Genomic DNA, 23,508 nt, shown 5'->3' with positions numbered 1-23,508 from the left:
GGCTTTTCATCTACTACTTCATGCTTTACTTGCCACCAAATCTCGTTTTCACTGATAGAGAGATCTCACGATACTTGACGTACTTTCTGTATTGATTGTATATGCTGCAGATCTGTGACGATGGTGCTCTTTTTTCAAAACTGCAAGCAGACCAAACTATAAATTCCTTTCCACTTTTTAGCACTATCCTTTAAATTTACAAAGTCCAAATTTCACCTCTTCCTCCCTTCTTCTTCCAAGCTTTCTAGATTTCCAATTCCCACCTTCTAAATTTATTTTGTTTAACTGTAAATAGTCCTGGAATGAAAGATAGTAATCTGTACCTTTTCTACCAATTATCCAGATCCACACCGGTCTTGTGTAGCTTTAGATGTTTAGTAATGTCCAAGAAGGTTAGGATTCTGTCGAGCTTATGTCAAATAAATGACTCTGAGAACTTTTGCAGATGATGAAAATGCAACTCTTCCCGGAGACCCCTCAAAGCCTCAAAGGAGCCCCCCCACGGGACTCCCTTTTAGCCAAGGTAAATCTCCTCAAAGTTTTCTGTGCATATCTTGGACTAATCTCTAACTGAGAAAAGTGGGCAGTAGGCATTAATTTGCCTTCCACTACCCCGAACAGAAGTTTCAGCCTGCTCCTGTTATGAGAAGCAGCTCATCTCGGCATTTTCCTCCCCCGGAAGTCCCAACACGGCTTTTCTTATGTTCAAATAAGTAACAAAGAGGGCAGGCCGTTGAGGAGAAGCACCACACTGGCAGCCCATGTTCCGCTATTGATCCAGATGCCTGCGTGCACACACACTATCAAGTATGGGCCCTGTAAAAGTCAGCTGTGTTTCTAGCCCTAACCCATCCAGTGTTGCCTCTTCTGGCAACTGGGGCAGATATTGATCACATGTGGAAGAGCTTCTCCCTGACTTAAATGAAGCTTGAGGACCTTATCCTCCTTTGTTTGTAGAATGACTCACACATTTTTAAAAGCAGAGTGCTCTGAAACTGGGCCTGCCACCATAGTTTGCCTGAAGCTAAATGCAAGGTGAGTTGTGATGTGTTCTTTGAAGGACAAACTCTTTTTAAAAAAGAAATCCTGAGAGAACAGGCTGCTGAATGTTCACCAGAGGCCTCTGTTGCTTCTAACAGATATTTTTTCCTCAGAAAATATAAATATGAGCACACTGCTTTTTTTTGCGCATTAGGCCACATAGCCTGGCCTGGAAGCACGTGGCGCCCACATGGTGGGTCAGGCCAGCCGGGACCCTTTCCATCCCAAGTGGAGCTCTGCTCCTGTGGATTCCAGCAGGAAAAAAAACCCTGTATGAATATATATTTTAAAAGGCATGGGAATTTGGCATAGATATTTAATACAGCAATATGTTAAAGTATGGCATCTCGAAATAGGGAAAAAAATATGACAAGAACACTAGTGAAGTAATGATAGATACTTGTCACAATAGGTTTATTCTCTTATTCAGATAATTTTAGAATGAAAGTTAGTGGGATTCTGAAACGTCTGTTTGCAGCATAAAACAGTGGTGTCGAACTTGTTTGTTATGAGGGATGGATCTGACACGGCCGGTCCGTGTTGGGCAGGGCCATGTGTGGACCTATTTTAGATCTGGTAGCAGAGATATAAACTTTTTAAAGGACACAGTAAAAAAAAAAAACCCTTAAAATAAAAATATGCTTAAAACGTTAGCACTTGTTGGTCTTAAAGGTGCTTTCTTTGCATTTCTCCCATGGAATCCAGGGAACTGGGCCAAGGAAGCTGTGGATTTTTTCTTCCTTTCCCAGGGGACCAGGAGGGGGAGGAGCCTCAACCAATGGAGAAAATTAAGGCTTTGCTCTATAGCTCCTGTGCAATTGAGCGAGCCTTGCAAAGCAAGCTGAGATACAGAAGGAAGCAAGAAGGAAGCAAGAAAGAAGGAGAGAGAAAGAAGGAAGGAAGCAAACAAGAGCCAGTTCCTCTGGACCACATGTTTGACACCCCTGGCATAAACGACCCTCAACATCAATGCTGATATCCTCAAGGAGAAAACACTTCCGAGACCTCAATACATACACACAAATCACATCATTTCAAACACTGTTGATATATTCTCTGGGACTAAACACCCCTATTGCCACCTTTTTAGAAGTATGTGTAGTGGACTATGGCATTTGGTGAAGGAAATCAAATAATTTCACTCAAATTAGCAACTGCATATGGTGGGATTGCTCTCATCTCTGGAAACCAGGGTGCGTCCATTTCTGTCCCCTTAGAGACTTCATGAATACAGACAAAGCCAGGGTTTTTTTTAGCAGGAAAGCAGTTCTGGGGGCTTGGGGTCAGGGGATGTGGCCTAATATGCAAATGAATTTCTGCTGGGCTTTTCCTGCAAAAAAAAAGTCCTGTGAAAAAATGTTGATGTCAGGGGGTGTGGCCTAATATGCAAATGAGTTCGTGCTGGACTTTTTCTACAAAAAAGCTTTAGATAAAGCCACTGCCTGAGTTTCTTTAAGCACACATCACTTCTTGATAAAACATGGCTGATTCGGAACTCACCTTGCTCTGGGGCAGGCTTGTTCTGTGTGGAACAAGCTGGCGATTTCACACCAGTTGCTCCGCGCCGCCATTTTGCGTGGGGCAAACCCGTGATTTGCTGCGCCGCAGTGTAAACCTAAAAAAAACAAGGTTTACACTGCGCATGCAGCAAATTGCGGGTTTGCCTCATGCAAAATGGCAGCATGGAGCAACTGGTGCGAAATCGCCAGCTTGCTCCATACAGAAACAGAAGCCTGCCACAGAGCCAGGTGAGTGCCGAATCAGCCCATGTGTAAAAGAGTCCTTTTGCCGCACTGTATCAGTGAAGAAGAGCCCCGTGGCGCAGAGTGGTAAAGCTGCAGTACTGCAGTCTGAGCTCCCTGCTCACGACCTGAGTTCAATACCAGCGGAAGCTGATTTCAGGCAGCCGGCTCAGGTTGACTCAGCCTTCCATCCTTCCAAGGTCGGTAAAATGAGTCCCCAGATTGCTGGGGGGAAAGTGTAGCTGACTGGGGAAGGCAATGGCAAACCACCCCGTAAAAAGTCTGCTGTGAAAACATTGTGAAAGCAACGTCACTCCAGAGTCGGGGACGACTGGTGCTTGTACAGGGGACTATCTTTACCTTTACCTTTATATCAGTGAAGAGTCCTGTTGTTGAAATCTGTAGCACCAGAGATGGACTCCTCAGAAACAGCTGCATGTCATTTCAACGTCAGAGATCACAGAATGATAGCCCTTATCCGGAGGTCCTCCTATCTAGCCACCCATTCCATGAGGCAGGAACATTCATCGATCTCACCATCTGCTCACTACAGGAGAATGTTGAGACAGGATGCAAGAAACGCCTTGGGGATGCCCAAGGTGCGCGAAGGGCAATGAATAAATTAAGCGGGGAAAGTAATGGATGTTAAACAGAAAAGAAGTCACAACTCCCTTTTGGAAGCGAGAGGGCTTTGTGATAGGGCCCAGACTAACTTTCCCTGTGGCACAGAGTGGTAAAGCTGTAGGACTGCAGCCCAAGCTCTCTGCTCACGACCTGAGTTCAATCCTGGAGGAAGCTGGGTTCAGGTAGCCAGCTCAAGGTTCATTCAGCCTTCCATCCTTCCGAGGTTGGTAAAATGAGTCCCCAGCTTGCTGGAGGGAAAGTGTAAATGACTGGGGAAGACAATGGCAAACCACCCTGTAAAAAGTCTGCCGTGAAAACGTCGTGACGTGACGTCACCCCAGAGTTGGAAACGACTGGTGCTTGCACGGGGGACTACCTTTACCAAACTTTCCAAGCAACCTTCTAAGCAGTTTAACAAAGCAATGATATCCTTCCAGCCTGGAATGTATTTATGGGATGGAGTTAACTTGATGGTATGACTCCTCAGCAGTGGTTTCCCTCCTAGATTGCTAGACCAAAGATTCCACATCTCCTAGTTCCGGGTGAATCAATTTAGCTGAAAGAGAGCGATAACATTTGGTGAGGACACTGACCTATTTTTACTCATTTGAATTGGCTAGAAATTATATAATTATTCTGCCTAAAGCACAAGAAATGGGTTTCAAAATCACGTGCATATGTTATAATAAAAGGCTCCCTTCTCAAGGGAAGAGGCAAGCAGGTAATGGGAGTGATGAACGTATTAATCAGTTTCCCATAGTCTAATTCATCTTTCAGTAATTGAAACGCATTTATATCTGCAAATATTAGAAATATAATTATTGTGGAAGAGTGGGGCTCCCTGAAAATCTGAACTAATTTCCTTGGGGGAGGAAGAGGAGAAGGCAAGGCCTTGTTCACTGGCAGCATTTGATTCTTCTGGAATATTCGCAATATAATCTGTCCCTGCCTCTTCCCCCTCCAATCTCTCTGCTGACTCTCTTTGTTTCCAGGCAGCAAAGCACATAGTCTTAAGAAACTGTGCTCTGCTTCAGCAAAAGTTGCACGTACCACCTCACTTGTGTAAAAAGTACGATTTTCTTGTTTCTGTTTCATTTTAATGATCTAAAAGCAGGGATTTTTTTTTTTCAGACGGAGCTCGCAGGAGCAGAGCTCTACAGGGGCTGGGCAGGGCTCCGGTTGACCTGACACGCCATGTGGCAGTCACATGCTCCCAGGCCAGGTGGTGTGGCCTAAGATGCAAATGAGCTTCTGCTGGGCTGTGACCAATCATAGAGCCCCGTGGCGCAGAGTGGTAAAGCTGCAGTACTGCAGTTGAAGATTTCTGCTCACAACCTGAGTTCAATCCCGGCTTAAGCTGGCTTCAGGTAGCCGGCTCAAGGTTGACTCAGCCTTTCATCCTTCTGAGGTCGGTAAAATGAGTCTCCAGCTTGCTGGGGGGAAAGTGTAGATGACTGGGGAAGGCAATGGCAAACCACCCTATAAAAAAAAAGTCTGCCATGAAAACGTTGTGATGTAACATCACCCCAGAGTTGGAAATGACTGGTGCTTTTACAGGGGACTGCCTTTACAGGATCTCCTTGGTGCAGAGTGGTAAAGCTGCAGTACTGCAGTCCTAAACTCTGCTCATGACCTGAGTTTGATCCCAGCAGAAGCTGGGTTCAGGTAGCCAGCTCAGCCTTCCATCCTTCCAAGGTTGGTAAAATGAGTCCCCAGCTTGCTGGGGGGAAAGTGTAGGTGACTGGGGAAGGCAATGGCAAACCACCCCATAAAAAGTCTGCTGTGAAAACGTTGTGAAAGCAACGTCACCTCAGAGTCGGAAATGACTGGTGCTTGCAGCTTTACCTCTAAATGACAAATAGTTGACCAATGGGGCTTAGCTGGTTGCATCTCTAACATTGCACCTTAGGTATCTTATTTTTTTTTAATCATTTTGGCATATTTTACCTCTTGCCGTGAACTTTTGATTGAGGATGTATTGTAGTGGTGGTGGAAACCATGCCACTGTGTCATGGCTGATTTATGGTGACTCCGTGGAGTTTTGAGGCAAGAGACATTCAGAGATGGCTTGCCACTACGTGCTTCCACACCACCCTGGTATATTTCAGAGGTCTCCCATCCAAATACTAGTGAGGGCTGACTGTTTAGCTTCCAAGATTTCATGAGACAGGGCTTGTCTGGGCTATCCAAGTAAGAGTGATGACATAATCTTTAGGGAGATAACAGAGACTATTCCTTCTTTAGATTATTTAGAACAGTGGTCCCCAACCTTTTTGGCACCAGGGACTGGTTTCGTGGAAGAATTTTTTTTTCACAGACCGGGGTGGGGTGGGGTATGGTTTCGGGATGATACAATTGTGTGTTTTATTTTGATGCGGAGGTTAAGCATGCGGACTCTTATCTGGGAGGACTGAGTTCGATTTCCCACTCCTCCACTTGCAACTGCTGGAATGCCCTTGGGTTAGCAACAGCTCTCACAGGTTGTCCTTCAAAGGGCAGCTTCTGGGGAGAGCTCTCTCAGTCCCACCTACCTCACAGGGCATTTGTTGTGAAGGAGGAAGGTAAAGGAAATTGTGAGCCACTTTGACATTCAGAGTGGAGGGCGGGATATAAATCCAATGTTGTTGTCTTCTTCTTCTTCTTCTTCTTCTTCTTCTTCTTCTTCTTCTTATTATTATTATTATTATTATTATTATTATTATTATTATTATTATTATTATTATTATTATTATTACATTATAATATATAATGAACTAATTATACAACTCACAGCCCAGTTGCTAACAGGCCATGGCCCAGGGGTTGGGGACCACTGATTTAGAAGATACCACCAGTTGATGGAGTCTTAGTGTATTTAAGGAGTATTTTATAAGATTCTGCTAGTTGGAAACAACCCACTATAACTAGGTTTTACCAAAGGTTTCTTTTTTTTTGTTGGAACTCCTTTGCATAATAAGCCATACCCCTCGTGATGTAGCCAATCCTCCAAGAGTTTACAGGGCTCTTAGTACAGGGCCTGCTGTAGGGTCTAGGAGGATTGGCTACATCAGGGGTGTGTGGCCTAAAGGAGTTCCTGCTACAAAAAAGCCCTTTTTAAACTATTGTAAATGTCAAGCATCGATATTTCCCAATAATCGGTCTTTTGTTATTGAATCAAAAGTTGCTTTATTGTAGAAACTCCATAGCTTTACCAAGGACAGAATCCTTGGAAGTAATGACGTATACAAACTTACATAGTTACTTTATAGGATAGCTTCAAAAGGTATCAACAGATGCAATTTGAGTCACGGGTTCAAAGGTTACTACATAGAATCTCTTTTATTACTAAGGAATGTAGGCTATTAAAAACATCTCCCTTTCTCACACTTTCTCTGAGGCCAGATAAGACCCATCTGTGTGGATCTGGGGGAGAGGCGCATCACACTGTTACCAGCCAGGCTAACCTAAACATCCTTGGGCCAGATGGATTTATTACTTGCCCTTAGGTTGTAAAAGAGGGGGGAGCAGGAGAGGTTGGTGATCTACTCTTTGTCTTAGGGACCATCATGGCACACAGAAATATGCATGCTTGACAGTATATTCCACCTTTTTTTTTTTTTTTTTTGAATGGGAAGGTTAAAAAAAAGATGCCACTTCAAGAGACTCTGTCCTGGTGAGCAAACAGAGTCATATAGATGAGGTACAATTGATAGAAGAACAAGAATTGTTTGAATGCTTTTTCATTATATTCAGCACAAATATTCCCAATGCTTCTCTCAAACCCTCACCCAAACCTAATCTTTGATGCTGCCTAAAATTTCCAGAAAAAGGGATACCTGTATGTAGGACTTTTTTTTTAAACAGGAATGCACAGGAACGCAGTTTTGGCTGGCTTGGTGTCTGGGGGTGTGGCCTAATATGCAAATAAGCTCCTGCTGGGATTTTTCTACATAAAAGCCCTGCCTGTATGTGGTGCACAATTTCCTCTCCTTTCCCCCCCCCCACACCCCGAAATGCTGATTGTGGGGGACAGGGACTGCCTCCTTCCATAATACTTTTTATGGGTAATTGTAGGTCTGCCACAAAGTTTCAGGCAAGATCAAAGCCCTCAAATCCAGCTCTTTATAGTGTTTCAGTTTGAATGACGGAAATCCACCGATGGAAGGTCCCATTTGGTTAGCATCTATGCCATCACAAATATCCTCTTTCCTTGAGCAATTTTGCAGCATCTTGAAAAGTATTTGCATGGATTTTTTAAAAAGTGTGACCAGGGCTTTTTTTGTACCAGGAATTCCTTTGCATATTAGGCCACACACCCCTGGTGTAGCCAATCCTCTAAGAACTTACAGGGCTCTTCTTACAGGGCCTACTGTAAGCTCTTGGAAGATTGGCTACATTAGGGGGGGGGTGTCTCAATATGCAAAGGAGTTCCTACTACAAAAAACCCCCCATAATATGACTATATCAAGGGATAAGTGTCAATGTGCCACTTTAGAAGAGTATAACAGGACATCCCACCTCATGCAAGTAAGGAGGAGTGAGAGCTCGTTACTATGTTCATGCATAAGGCAAATCGAGTCACTGACAAGTTGCCAACTCCAATTCAAGAAATATCTGGGGACTTTGGGGGTGAAGCCAGGAACAAGGTTGTGACAAGCATGACTGAACTCCAAAGGGAGTTCTGGCCATCACATTTAAAGGGACTGCACACCTTTGAAATCCCTTCCCTCCATTGGGAATAATGAAGGATCAGGGCACCTTCTTTGGGGTCTTTTAGACTTGGACCCCCTGGTCCAATCCTTTTGAAACTTGGAGGATAGTTTGAGGAGAGGCACTGAGCACTACACTGAAAATCTGGCACCTCTGCCTCAAAAAAACAGCACCCCCCAGCCCCAGATACCCATGGATCTATTCTCTATTATCACCTGTGGAAATTGGTCTCCATAGGGAATAATGAAGTGCCAAGCAGACATTTCCCACTTTCCCCCTGCTTTCTGATGACCTTGAAGCGGGGACAGGGCCTTCAAACCAGGAGATCCCCTGCCCCCACCTAGGGATTGGCAACCCTAGTTGTGAACTCTTCCGATGGCACTGTTGCTTAGCTTCTAATCCACCAAACCAACTGCAGGCCACCAGCCTAGGATAATGACCTGGGGTCAATAAACCCATTGATATGCTGCCTGTCCATAACTAGAAAAACAACGGTGGAGAGTCCATCATATGTTGCCTAAGTGAATCATAAGATGCTGTGAAGATCTGCTCTAAGAAAAAACTGGAGGTAATAACTGAAGCAAGCCCTGTTTCTCAGTCCAGAACGGAGGCCTTGATTTACACGATCGCTAGCAAGCCAATGGAATGAAAAAGTTGAACTTCCTGACACATTCCATTTTTTTTTACTGGTGTTTCTGAGCCATTTTCTCAGACTCAAATGACCAGATTTTATTGTCTTAATGTCCCCCGAGTCGACCCCCTCTCCTTTAAAGGCTCAGCTAAAACTTTCCGGTATTTGAAGTAAGCTTTGTACGAGCAGTTTGTGGTGTGCTCAGCAAGATACCTTATTTATCAGATGTATAGGGGACATTTATTGCTTCATACACCAGCGAGCTCCTCTGGGACTCTTCCTAAAACGTAGACCACTAAATCACCTTCAGCCAATTGCTACATTTACAGCTGAGGGCCGTTTGCCAAAGGCAACAGCATAGGTTGAATGCAATTACAAGCCATTGTGTTTGACTCAGAATGTTGCTGACCAACCTACAAGCATTTTCCCCTCTGTATATTCAGTTCTGAGTTTTCAATAAAGCACTGTTTCCCAGAATTTATTATTTTTCCTCCCCATGTCTAGATGTATAGAAACAGGCTGTATTGTATTTTCAGACCGAGTAATGGATTACGGGTAATATTTATGTCTGCAACAGAACTGAAAGCCAGTAGGCGACTATATTCATTCTAAAATAACTTCTGACTCAAACGTAGAAGGAGAAATGAAAACCTTGCCTGAAGAGCACAGGAAGAGATTAAAGAACAGCAGCATGGATTTATTAAATCATTGATGAAAGGAAGCCATTCTTATCAGATTAGAGTTCCTCTCAGATAATCAGAGGAAAACTCAGATTTCTTCCGGTTGAGAGCCATTCTGTAAAGACACTCCTGAACCCATGAGGCAGTGAAAAATCGAGTTTTATACGACTTCTGCTCTCTCTAATCAAAGCCAGGAAGAGGTGCTTAGTGAAGATTAAGCCCCTCTAGATGCCGCTACCAAATCATCATTGTGATCAGGAATGAACACGCATGAAGCTGCCTTCTGCAGAATGAGGCCAATGGTCTATCAAGGTCAGCATTGTCTACTCAGACTGGCAGCAGCTCTTCAGGGTCTCAGACAGAGGTCTTTCATGTCACCTACTGCCTGGTCCTCTAACTGGAGATGCTGGGGATGAATAAAGTTAAGGCTTATGTATTTATATGTCTACAGTATTTGTATGTCATGTTCCTCCCCAGAGAAACTCAAAGACTCTCACAGAACAATACTCAAACACAGTCCATCAGTGGGAGGGAGACTACAACTTGGTGGCTGAGCATCTACTTTGCAAGCAGAAGGTCACAGGTTTGGTTCCTGGTACCTCTAGTTAAACGGATAAGTTAAGAGGTGATGTGAACAGGCTCAACCTGAGAGTGACGCTGCCAGTCTGAGTAGATAATACTGACTTGGTGGACTAGTTGCCTGACTCAGTATAAGGCAGCTTCATATGTTCATCTAAACAAATAATTCAGTCAAACAAAAAAACAACCTGGACTGGTCCCAAGACAAGGCTGCCATAGACTCTCAGACTACTAGTCATGGGCTAAGAACCCTTTGAATTGAAATCCCAAGCCCAAGGGGCTACAGCCTTCAGCCCTGCCCAGACTACTATCTGCAAGAAACAGAAGAACAAAGTTTGATTCTAGTGGCACCTTTAAGACCAACAAAGTTTAATTCTGGCAGGGCCATATTAACAAATAGGCCAAGTAGGCACCAGCTTATGGACCCCCATGCCTTTAGGGGCCCTGGACCAGCTTTTCCCCCTGGTTTCCCCCCTGATTGCAGCCCTCCCAGCCTTCATGTGCAACCAGCAATTGAGCCGTTCTTTGCCCAACTTACATAAGAGAAGCCATGTTGGATCAGGCCAATGGCCCATCCAGTCCAACTCTGTGTCACACAGTGGCCAAAAAACCCAGGTGCAATCAGGAGGTCCATCAGTGGGGCCAAGACACTACAAGTCTTCCCACTGTTGTCCCTCTCAAGCACCAAGACTACAGGGCATCACTTGCCCCCGATGGAGAGTTCCAACAATACACTGTGGTTAATAGCCACTGATGGACCTCTGCTCCAGATGTTTATCCAATCCCCTCTTGAAACTAGCTATGCTTGTAGTTGCCACCACCTCCAGTGGCAGTGAATTCCACATGTTAATCACCCTTTGGGTGAAGAAGTATTTCTTTGTATCCATTCCTGGTGCGGCTGCAGCTGGTGTCGTCACCAATTTGCCTCTCTCTGCCTCTCCCCTGCAGCTTTGTCAAAAGGGCTTTTGAAAAGGTGCTTGCAGACTGAAGCAGGGGCCACGGAGAGTAGGGCAGATGTTCTGACTCTGAGATAATTTGCAAGGGGCCCCCAAGATTTTGACTGCCGAGAGGCCTCCACAGGCTTCAATCCAGCACTGAATTCTGGGTATAAGCTTTTGTGCCCATGCACACATCTTCAGAATAGACTGAAATCAGCCCAGACGAGGCCAGAAACATCTTTCTCAGGTTCTGGGCTCTGCTACCTGAGGTTTTAAACTGGAAATATTAGGAAATGTTTCTGAGACCTTCTGCATATGAAACTTGTGCTATACTACAAAATCAAAGCCTTCCCCTAGTGAAAAATAAAACAAATATCTGGAGTGTTTGTTGTGATTAATTCCCCCCCCCCCAATACTTCTTAATAAATGCTGTGAAAAAGATCAGTCATCCCTTTAAAGGAAATCAGTGCCTCTTGAATGCAAATTTATTTTATAAGTCTCTTTATTAGTGTATAACTTTGTTACCTATTGAGGATTTGCATGTGGTCAAAAAAATGTTTTGTCAGCCAGAAATAGGGGGTGCCCCCCCCGTTTCCTTCCTAGATGGTGCCCCTTCCCTATTAGCACCCCCCCCCCCCGGCAATCGGCTGTCTTTGATACCTCTTATGTATGAACATAGGAAGCTGCCTTACACTGAATCAGACCCTCGGTCCATCAAAGTTAGTATTGTCTTCTCAGACTGGCAGGAGCTCTCCAGGGTCTCAAGCTGAGGTTTTCACACCTATTTGCCTGGACCCTTTTTAGTTGGAGATGCTGGGGATTGAACTTGGGGCCTTTTACTTACCAAGCAGGTGCTCTACCACTGAGCCACAATCCCTCCCACTGTCCCTCTTGGTGCCAGGAAGATCTCTTTAGCAACTTAACAGACTCTTCAGAGACCGTCAACTGTTTGTTGAAGAACGGGCCACGAAGAATACTAATTAACTCCCCATCTCGGGTGTTTGCTTGATAACTTGATATTTCATTCCGGCTCCTACCATTAGCCCACACACAAAACTTGCTCAGCCGTACAACATTTGATTTCTTTTTTTTTCTTTTTTACCAAGATAAAGTTACATTTTCTTTTACAAGGTCAAGTTTCCAGGGAGCCGTACTGATCAAATTGGCTTGGCGTCGAGCACAAGAAGCGCTCATGCTGCGTTAAACTGCATTACAAAAATTCATACAACATTTGTTATGGAACTGATGGCCTCTCCGCCGCAGTAGCCAAACTTGTTCATGGTCATTAGAATGTTGCTATTTATTATTGCCAAGGAACAGTGAGGGGGGGGGGGAGAAGAAGAAGAAGGGAGGAATGACTTTAAAATATTTCTTTTGTAAGAAGGGCAGGAGAAGGAGGTTATAAAACACGCTTCTGTTTCAAAAGTCCAAGTAGCAAGCTAGTAGAGTTTGTTCCTAGCCAAAAATAGGTCTCAAGTACATTCCAGGGATTTCTTCCTCATTTCCCACCCACCCCCAAACACAAAAAAGGTCTTTTGTTGGTCATTCAGTATCTTGTCTGTCCTCTTGGTTCACAACCCCTGATGTCAAAGAGCCAGTCTACAGTGGGCGATATCAAATGTCCGCTGATTTTAGTTTGCACTTGACATTAGCACATTTTAAACCCAGTTGAATGTATCGGCTGTGAACCAAACTATTGTGAAGCTGGTTTTTGTTTCCCTGGTAACAGTCTCTCCTCAGCGCTGTTCTTACTTGTTCATCATTGTTATGGTGACCTCTTCACCTAGATTGGTTCATGGGCATCAGCATTGCCATCATATCCAATGCATTTACTATATATTTATTTACCCAGAATATTGCTCAAGGTGGCTTACAAACCAAAGGATATAACAATACAAAACGGCAAATAATGAAAAAAAAAAAACTGTTCGGCACAGAAAACACGGAAAAAAAATCTGTGAAACAGACTTTAGAAGCAAGTCAACAGAAAATCTGGGTAAGATATAGGGCAGGCATGAAGGAGCTAGAAAAAGATTCTTAAGTGTATGCAGGCTTAATTTTTGGGCAGGAGCTCACAGGAGCAGCGCTCTGGAACCTCTAAATTTTGTTGCACTCTTTCTTTCTTAACCCCTTCCTCCCAAAAAAAAAAAAATTGCTCCAAACCCCCTGTGAGAATTTTGCTGAACTCTAAGATTTGACAAACTTTCTAATATCTTTCCCCACAAAAGAATGGGAAAATAACCAAAACATATAAAACAGACAAATGGAAATCTTCTTCATGCCACCGTAGCCGTATAGGAAGAAGTAATTTGAAAAGTATGAGGGGAGGAAGGTTTTATTGTGACAATTCCAATTCAAGAAGAAATTTATGGCAGATGCTGAGCTGATATCCGGTGATGTCAGGGGGTGTGTGGCATACGTCAATGAGTTATTGACGTATGCCAGTTTGGTGTAGTGGTTAAGTGTGCGGACTCTTATCTGGGAGAACCGGGTTTGATTCCCCACTCCTCCACTTGCAGCTGCTGGAATGGCCTTGGGTCAGCCATAGCTCTGGCAGAGGTTGTCCTTGAAAGGGCAGCTGCTGGGAGAGCCCTCTCCAGCCCCACCCACCTCACAGGGTGTCTGTTGTGGGGGAGGAAGGTAAAGGAGATTGTGAGCCGCTCTGAGACTCTTCGGAGTGGAGGGTGGGATATAAATCCAATATCTTCTTCTTCATCATCTTCTTATGCCAATGAGTTGTGCTAATGAGCTCTGGCACCTCTTTTTCTATGAAATGACTCCTGGGAGTAAGCAGGGCTTAAATTCTGCAGGAGTTCACAAGAGCACAGCTCCTGAACCTCCAGCCAGGGTCTGCATGCAGTGTGGAGTTCTCTCCCCGCTGCACACAGATCCCGGGGCATATGCAAATGAGATATTCTACTGAGCTCCTGCACCTTTTTTCCCTAAAAAAAATGACCCCTGAGTGTAAGGATATGTCTCTAGTGACCAAGAGCAAGATAATTCGTGCCATAGTATCCTCCACCACTCTGTATGTGTGCGAAAGTTGGACAACGAAGAAAGCTGACAGGGACAATGTTGATTAATTTGAAATGTGGAGTTGAACATATGAAGCTGCCTTATACTGAATCAGACCCTTGGTCCATCAAAGTCAGTATTGTCTACTCAGACTGGCAGAGGCTCTCCAGGGTCTCAAGCTGAGGTTTTTCGCACTTACTTGCCTGGACCCTTTTTAGTTGGAGATACCAGGGATTGAACCTGAGACCTTCTGCTTTACCAAGCAGACACTCTACCACAGAGCCACCATCCCTCCCCAAACATATGAAGCTGCCTTATACTGAATCAGACCCTCAGTCCATCAAAGTCAGTATTGTCTACTCAGACTGGCAGTGGCTCTTCAGGGTCTCAAGCTGAGGTTTTTTCTCGCCCATTTGCCTGGACCCTTTTTTAATGGGAGATGCTGGGGATTGAACCTGGGACCTTCTGCTTTACCAAGCAGATGCTCTACCACTGAGCCACCATCCCTTCCTGAGACTGAGTTGACACTGAGTTGGAGGAGAGCTTAAAGAGTCTTGTGTATCACTCAAATTACAAAGAGGTGGGTTCTGGATAAATCAAGCCGGAACTTTTCGTAGAAGCTAAAATTATTAAACTGAGGCTATCGAAATTGGTCACATGATGAAAATACGCAAGTCCCCAGAGAAGGAAAACCTGATGGCAGCAGGAAAAGAGGAAGAGCCAACATTGGATGGATTGAATCAATCAAGGAAGCAAGATCTGAGCAAGGCTGTTAACGGTAAAGCTTTTTGTGGGTCATTCATTCATATGGTTTCTGCGGGTTGGAAGTGACTTGATGGCACTGAACATATGCCAGATAAAACCCCTAATTAAAAGCCTAGTTTAAAAGATGTGTTTGGGTCTTGCCTCTACCACAGAGTTTTTGACCAAACACCAGAGCATCGCCCAGAAGTAATGATGTCATTTCCTGTATGACGCTGGCATCATGGCCAATGGCTTCTTGCTAAGCCCCCCTGCGGGTCTGCTGATTGACAGCTGTGGAACAGGGCCCAATGGGGATGGGGACCCCACCTCCATCGGGGATCTGACAGCCCTACATGATGCTATCATAGGGAAGCTGAAACAGCGTCTGGAAGCAGGCCTGGAAAGTTTGGTTTTCTCAACACCCGGGGAAATGAACAGAAGACTAGATACGTCGATTCACTTGTCCAGCGTCTAGATCTTGCACTTGCTACAGAGTTTGAGATCCCTCTGACAAGTTTTCCAACCAAAAAGATAGCTGATTTTGCAGGTGCCAGCAAGAATAGGGGTATTCATTTTAACATGGCAAAAAAAAAAAAAAAACGACAAGGAAAAAAAAAAGACACATTCTGTCTTTCCATAGTTTTAAAGTAATTTGCAATCATAAAAGTGAATATATATATTCACTTTTTCTAATACTGTGATGTTTATTTTTAATATATTGTTTTTGCTTATCTTTTCTTTTCTAGCTCCAGGACTTTTATTTATCTGAGCAGATTTAGTATATGGCGGTTGACAGCATACACCTCGATTCTGTAATAGATATTCTAGTGCCAGTCATAACACTGGGAAGGGGGCAGCAGTCTTCTCAGCAAAAAGAAGCCAGAATTCCTTCGTGCTCCTTTGGCATGGCATGCGAGGAGACTCTGATAGGGTTGCCAGTCCCCAGATGGGGTCAACAGAGAATGTGATCACAAAGGTAACCACGTTATTCCACAATCCACAGGTGGGGGCAGGGGATCCCCCGGTTTGGAGGCCCTCCCCCCCCGCTTCAGGATCATCAGAAAGCACAGGGGGAATGTCTGTTGGGCACTCCATTATTCCCTATGGAGACCAATTCCCATAGAGTATAATGGAGAATTGATCTGCAGGTATCTAGGGCTCTGGGAGGGGGGGCATTTTTTGAGGTAGAGGCACCAAATTTTCAGCATAGCATCTGGTGCCTCTCCTCAAAATGCCCTCCATGTTTCAAAAGGATTGGACTAGGGGGTCCAATTCTATGAGCCCCAAAAGAATGTTCCCCAAGCCTTTATTATTTCCATTGGAGGGTGGGCATTTAAAAGGTGTGCGATTCCTTTAAACGTGATGGCCAGAACTCCCTTTGGAGTTCAATTGTGCTTGTCACACCCTTGCTTCTGGCTCCACCGCCAAAGTCTCCTGGCTCCACACCCAAAGTCCCCAGATATTTCTTGAATTGGACTTGGCAACCCTAGGTTGAATCCTGTGGACAATTTCTCATGAGTAAATCCTCTTGAATTAAGTGGGACTTCCTTCTGAGTCACATGGACAGGGTTGGGTTGTAAAATCTAATGTAATAATCTGTTCATAATGCCTTTATACAGCCTTAGAAGAGTTTTGGAACAAATGCTGCATGGGTGGAAACCAAGAGTGGAAAAGACATGCTGCCATTTGCAAATCTGAATATACTGAACAGATTCTGCAGAGATATGAGAATATTCACACCTCTGAAGATTTATTCAAAGCCTTCATAAACATTACAAAAAGTATAATCTTTACATGCCTTTAGAGAGTCAATTTGGTGTAGTGATTAAGTGTGTTGATTCTTATCTGGGAGAACGGGGTTTGATTCCCCACTTGCAGCTGCTGGAATGGCCTTGGGTTAGCCATAGCTCTTGCATGAGTTGTCCTTGAATGGGCAGCTTCTGGGAGAGCTCTCTCAGCCCCACCTACCTCACAGGGTGTCTGTTGTGGGGGAAGAAGATAAAGGAGATTGTAAGCTACTCTAAGACTGATTCAGAGAGAAGGGTGGGATATAAATCCAATTTCTTCTTCTTCTTCTTCACATTGTCTGGCTGCTTTTAGGACATCATTTATGTGACTGTTTTTAAGCCAAGCATCATCAAGCTGTTTTGTTATGTTTCCTTTTCCATATGTTGCACTTTTACGTTTCAGCATATTTTTGATGTTGATAATGAAGGCACGAATGGCCAATTAGCAGGTATTATCTAGTTCTATTTACCTTCCCTCAGGGACTCAGGCCCTTGTGATTTGTGATTTTAAAATCCATCTGTTATATACTATATTGTAGGCCATAGATCATTTTATAATGTTGAGGTATAAACAAAAAACGTTTTCTCCCTCTTAATGCAACCTCTCCAATGATTCTTGGCGACAATAACCAAGGATGTTTATATACATACATCTGAACCAAAAAAAACATTATTTTGGAAACACAAATTCTCCTGGTTGTTGACATCTCATACTACAATGAATATTTCTTGGTAAACATGAGAGATCCTTACCCATCCCTGAATCCCCCACAAAATCAAACCTCCAGTGTTTTAAACTGCTGCCCAATTGATAGATTTGCCAACTTCTGGGGCGGGGGGGGAGGGGCTGGAGATCTCACCAAATGATGACTAATTTCCAGAAAACAGATAATTCCCCTGGAGCATGTGAGTGATTTGAAGATAGACTCCATGGCGTTCTGCTCTTTTGATGCTGCTTTCTCTCCCCAACCCAACCAAGAGGAAACCACTTGACCTGATGTGTTGGTTTATTGATGTATTGGTCCAGCATTAGTTTATTGATGTATTGTGTTTTGTATCATGAACCTGTATAAGTATATACTTGTTTGACCTCTAAAGAAGACCATTCTTGGTCAAAACGTGTCAGGTCAAATGGTTTCCCCTTGTTGTTTTAAGATTTTACAAAAGAAGGAGGCAGAGGTGGAATTCTAGCAAGAGCTCCTTTGCGTATTAGGCCACACCCCTCTGATGTAGCCAATCTTCTAAGAGCTTACAAAAAAGAGCCTTGTAAGCTCTTGGACGATTGGCTACCTCAGGGGTGAGTGGCCTAATATACAAAAGAGTTCCTGCAAGAATTCCACCCCTGGAAGGAGGCTAATGATGGGCTCCTAAATATATTTAACTTTATATAATAAATACATGTATTTTTGCTTATGATTTAATTGCATATTTTGCTTTTAATTTTTGGCCCTTCAGTTGTATATTAACCTTTTCGGTTCTTGGTTCCCATTTTTGGGTTAAACTTCTTTCCCCTGTCTCCCCCCCCCCTTCCCCCTAGAAGTGACATCATGGCCCTGTTAACACAGCGTATTGAGTCTGTGTTAAACTGACCCAGTTCTATTCCAAATATCTTTGTACCGGATATTATTGATCAGACTGCCATACTGGAATTCGAATCACTCTGCAGTGAAACTGTCTTCTGCCGTCCACATGACAGCACCATGCCGTTCTTTTTTTTGTTTGTTTCCTCCACTATTATGTGCATAAGAACATAATGTGCATATTCACATGTGCATAGGTAAAAAACATAATGTGGTTTTGTAGTTATGTGCATATAGCTAAGTAGTAAAGAAAAATGGCAACCGTAAACTGGATGTCTGAGGCTCCTTTTGCTCCGGGACAACCTTCAGACACATCAGGAATTTGGTTAATATTGCAGGAGAACGATCCAGATGGAGAAAACTACGAGGTGAAACCGGACAATTCAAAAAACACCGCAAAGGAGCAGGTAACAAAATAATCCTGTTTGGTGAAGGACTGGAGGGGGGCGACAATGATTAACTACTGAGAGGCAGATGTTGCTGTCTGATCAACCACTTTTAACCCGGTAGGAAACAGCAGCGACAACTGGCTTGGCATTAGGGGGTGTGGCCTAATATGCTGGGCTTTCCCCACAAAAAGCCTTGTGTGAAACAATGGTGATGTCAGAGGATGTGGCCTTATATGCAGATGAGTCACTGCTGGGCTCTTTCTACAAAAAAGTCCTGTGTGAAGCAATGGTGATGTCAGGGATGTGTGGCGTAATATACAAATATGTTCCTGCTGGGCTGTTGCTACAAAAAAAACCCTTGGTGTTAACACATAATTGAGGCATGAATGATTAAATATAAGCCTGCTTTAGAACAAATGAACACTTTGAGGAGTCTGCAGAGAATGTGTATTTTCTTTTTTAAATATAATAGGAAATCCAGGTCCTTAGACTAACTGGCTCGAGAGAATGGTAATGATAACCCTGAATCTCAGAAGGAACAAACATGCAAAAATAGAAGCTGCCTAACTGCTTATCACTTTGCTTTGTACTTACACCATTCCTGCTATTTCTTAAACTGCAACTCACTGAATGTGGGAATCAGAACTGTGGCTGGTTGCTCACCTTTTGATTCTACCACTATGTAGTCGAACATCTTGACCAGAAGTCTGTCATTGGAGACTGAATAGAAGTTAAATGTTGATGAAACCAATCAAGGAGAACTTCTTCATGACCGTCCGGGACACCTACTCCACTACAGAGACATCAGTGTCAGCGCACTCTTCCCCAGTTGCCTGTGCCCACACAACCCAATGCATATAGCTCCAAAGGGCATGATCTGTATACTACACAAAAAAGCACAGATCAGACATCAGAGCACCTCAGAAGCCCCACTCCTTCACATGCACCTGCTGAGTGACCTCGGGTTAGTCACAAGTTCTCTCAGAGATGTTTTCTCAAGAGCAGTTCTAGAAAGAGCTCTCTCAGCCCCGCCTACCTCACAGGGTTTCTGTTGTGAGGAGGAGAAAGGAAAAGAAATTGTAAGCCACTCTGAGAATCTCAGTGAAGGGAAGGGTATAAATTCAATCTCTTCTTCTTCTTCTTCACAAAATTTATGTGCTCACCATTCTGCCCTTGCAAGAACTGCCAATTGAAAACACGCATAATAAAATTACATTATAATACCCTTAAAATCAACCTCCCTCGCAAACACACATGATCAAAACAGAGTTAAAATACATACAAAACAGTTAAAATGCTTACAGAACTTGAAACAAAAATTGATTAAGACAGTGAGATCATGGAGAGATTACCAAATGAAACCAAAAAAGTCTTTACCCACTAGCTGTAGATGGCAACAGAAGGAGACAGACAAATCTCCCTGGGGAGAATATTCTGGAGCTTTGGTACTATGACCAAAAAGGTCCTCTTCTGGCTGTCACCTGCCTTGAACACTTGAAGCAGGACCTCTAGAGATGACCATAATGATCAGGTTCATAAGACAATCCATGGGAGCAGTGCTCCACCAAACATTCATTCATTCATTCATTCATTCATTCATTCATTCATTCATTCATCAGATTTATATCCCACCCTCCCCTGATGAGCTCAGGGCAGCTAATGGTTTAAAACAGTTTAAAACAACATAAAATATTAAAAATAAAATGTATAATAAGACATTTCTATACATATTAACCATCATCAATCCATACACTAAAAGTCCAAGATGGCAAGTTTCTAATTTCCATTGTGTTAGTTCAGTGAGACTGATGGTGCTGAAAGGTAATAGTCACCTTCCCCTTAACCGTTGAAGGCGAGTTTGAATAATTCACTTTTACAGGCCCTGCGGAACTGTGGCAAGTCCCAAGGGGCCCTGATGCTTTTGGGGAGGGCGTTCCACAAAGTGGGGCTATTACCAAAATCACTCTGGCTCTGATGCTGGACAATTGAGCTTCTTTTGGTCCAGGGATCTTAAGGAGATTTTGAGACCCCAAGTGGAGTGCTCTCTGGGGTACGTATGGGGAAAGGCAGTCTCAAAGGTAGACAGGTCCAAGGCCATACAGGGCTTTTAAGGTTATGACCAGCACCTTGAAGTAAATCCAGAACGCCACAGGCAACCAGTGTAACACTTTCAGCACAGCTTGAATGTGCTCCCATACAGGTAGCTCCATTAACAGCCTGGCTGCTGCGTTTTGCACCAATTGCAGCCTCCGAATTTGGGTTAAGGGCAGCCCCACGTAGAGGGTGTTACAGTAATCTATTCTCGAGGTGACCATCACATGGATCACTGTTGCCAAGTTGTTGTGCTCCAGGTACGGAACCAACTGCCTTATCCGCCTAAGATGGTAAAATGCGGATTTGGCAGTGGCTGCTATCTGGGCCTCCATTGTCAGTGAAGGCTCCAGGAGCACTCCCAAGCTAATAGCATCCCATCAAACATGGGTAGTGTTGCCAAATCCAAATCAAGAAATATCTGGGGACTTTGAAGGCGGAGCCAGGGGACTTTGAGGGTGGAGCCAGGAGACATTGATTTTGCTACCCTATAGGATTGGCCACCCAAGCTGAAGGTAATTAGCAGGCTGGTTTGCAGAACTAAAAAGACCACACTTCACATGGAGTTTTTGCAACCCATTACACTTATAGCATAAAGACTTATTTACAGTGTTTAAGCGATTTTTCAACAATATATATGAAAGATGTTCAAGATTATCTGCTAGCAAAGAGAAAATGCTTTTAACGCTTATCTCAACAGCTTAAATGCAGATTGGTTACCCAGATGCTATAAACGGTCAGTACGGATGGCTGGAACCCTTTAACTGTTAGCACAGCTTTTTGTTCCTTTTCAGTGATAATTTGAAGTACAAACTTAATATTCTGTGTTGGAACAGCTTCAGCTAGCTCATCGCTGAACAGCCATTAAACTGCTATAAATAAAACTTACTTCACTGCTTACCATTAACAGCAAAGATATTTTGGTTAAACTGCTCTTCCTTGAAAGGAATTTCTCCCCCCACTACTCCATGTGTCCATATGGTAGAATCATTAATTCCGAACTATTTCCCTGTTTTAAAGGGGTCCTGATTTTGAAGCTTGTATTTTATGACATGCTGAAGTCATGCGAAATTTAATCAACGCCACAATTAAAAGTCCCTGCAAATGGAGATTTCTTTGCATGTACATGTTTCACAGCCATTGGCTTAACTTTGCACGGCACTTGTTTGCTCTTCCAGAAAGCACAGAAAACATAATGGCAGAGTTGTGCGGCACTTAAGATGTGAACCCGTTTCAGCAGATATCAACATTCAGTTGGTAGATCTATCTATCTATCTATCTATCTATCTATCTATCTATCTATCTATCTATCTATCTATCTATCTATCTATCTATCTATCTATCTATCTATCTGTCTGTCTGTCTGTCTGTCTGTCTGTCTGTCTGTCTGTCTGTCTGTCCGTCTGTCCGTCTGTCTGTCATCTATCTCTAGAGAGATATGCTCTCAAAGAAAAACAGGATAGACTCCAAAAAAGCTCAAAACCTCCAGTTTCCTGGCATATACGTATTTTAAATCACATTGCAGAACATGGAAGAAAACAACATCCTCTCAAAACAGTGAACAATCCACTCTGAGTGGGTGGACTGCTAGACTCAGGGAGAGGTTATGGCTAAGTGGCATAGCAAAGGTCTCAAGTTCAATCCCTGCCATCTCCAGTTAAAGGGAACAAGCACTAGATATCTGAAAGACCTCCAACTGAGGCCCAAGAGAGCTGCTGCTAGTCTGAGTAGATAACACTGAGCTTGATAGATTAGTGATTTGAATTTAAGGAAGCTTCATAGATTCGTGTGTTCAAGTCCCAACTGTTGAGGGAGTAGAAAATTATGATGGATCAAATGATGACCAAATGAAATTGCTAAGCAATCAGGTTAGAACAGATTAAAGGAAGTACTTCTTCACCCAAAAGGTGATTAACACGTGGAATTTGCTGCCACAGGAGGTGGTGGTGGCTACAAGCATAGCCAGCTTCAAGAGGGAATTGGATAAACGTATGGAGCAGAGGTCCATCAGTGACTTTTAGCCACAGCACATTGTTGGAACTCTCTGTCTGGGGCAAGTGATGCTCTGTATTCTTGGTGTTTGGGAAGGACAACAGTGTGAGGACTTCTAGTCCTGACCCCACTGATGACCTCCTGATGGCACCTGGATTTTTTTGGCCATTGTGTGACACAGAGTGTTGGACTGGATGAGCCATTGGCCTGATCCAACTTGGCTTCTCTTATGTTCTTATACATAAACTAGAACAAAGAGAAGCTTAGATTTTGTCATATATTCTGGTAATGCACATGTAGGAACTACATGAGTTGGTCAAATGGCATGGTTTCCTTCCATTCATATGCAGGGAAACGTTCATCACAGTAGCAATCATGTCTTTGGCTCCCCCTATCTTCTTTCTTCATGCAGCTAGCTGAGATGTTGCTCCAACATACCTGCCATACGTATTGGTTCTGTCAGTAGACGCTAACTCACTGGGTGGCTGGTTGTGTGAATAAAATAGATCACCTCATCCACCCTGCCTGACAGGCAAATGAAATGTAATGGTGTCCTTGTAGCTACTGCAAAGATACCGCCTTCATTTTCAAGACAATTTAAATTGCTGGGAGAGCTTGATCCTGATTGGTGTAGTGGTTAAGTGCTGATTGGTCCTGAACAATTGATCCTGATTTATCCTTATTGGTGTAGTGGTTAAGTCCAGTTTGGTGTAGTGGTTAAGTGCATGGACTCTTATCTGGGAGAACCAGGTATGATTCCCCACTCCTCCACTTGCACCTGCTGGAATGGCCTTGGGTCAGCCATAGCTCTCACAGAGGTTGTCCTTGAAAGGGCAGCTGCTGTGATAGCCCTCTCAGCCCCACCCACCTCACAGGGTGTTTGTTGTGGGGGGAGAAGATGAAAAGGATTGTAAGCCACTCTGATTCAGAGAGAAGGGTGGGGTATAAATCTGCAATTCTTCTTCTTCTAATTGGGCCCCCACACA

This window comes from Heteronotia binoei, chromosome 3 (assembly GCF_032191835.1).
Source record: "Heteronotia binoei isolate CCM8104 ecotype False Entrance Well chromosome 3, APGP_CSIRO_Hbin_v1, whole genome shotgun sequence".
Lineage (NCBI taxonomy): Eukaryota > Metazoa > Chordata > Lepidosauria > Squamata > Gekkonidae > Heteronotia > Heteronotia binoei.
This window is presented reverse-complemented; position numbering follows the sequence as displayed.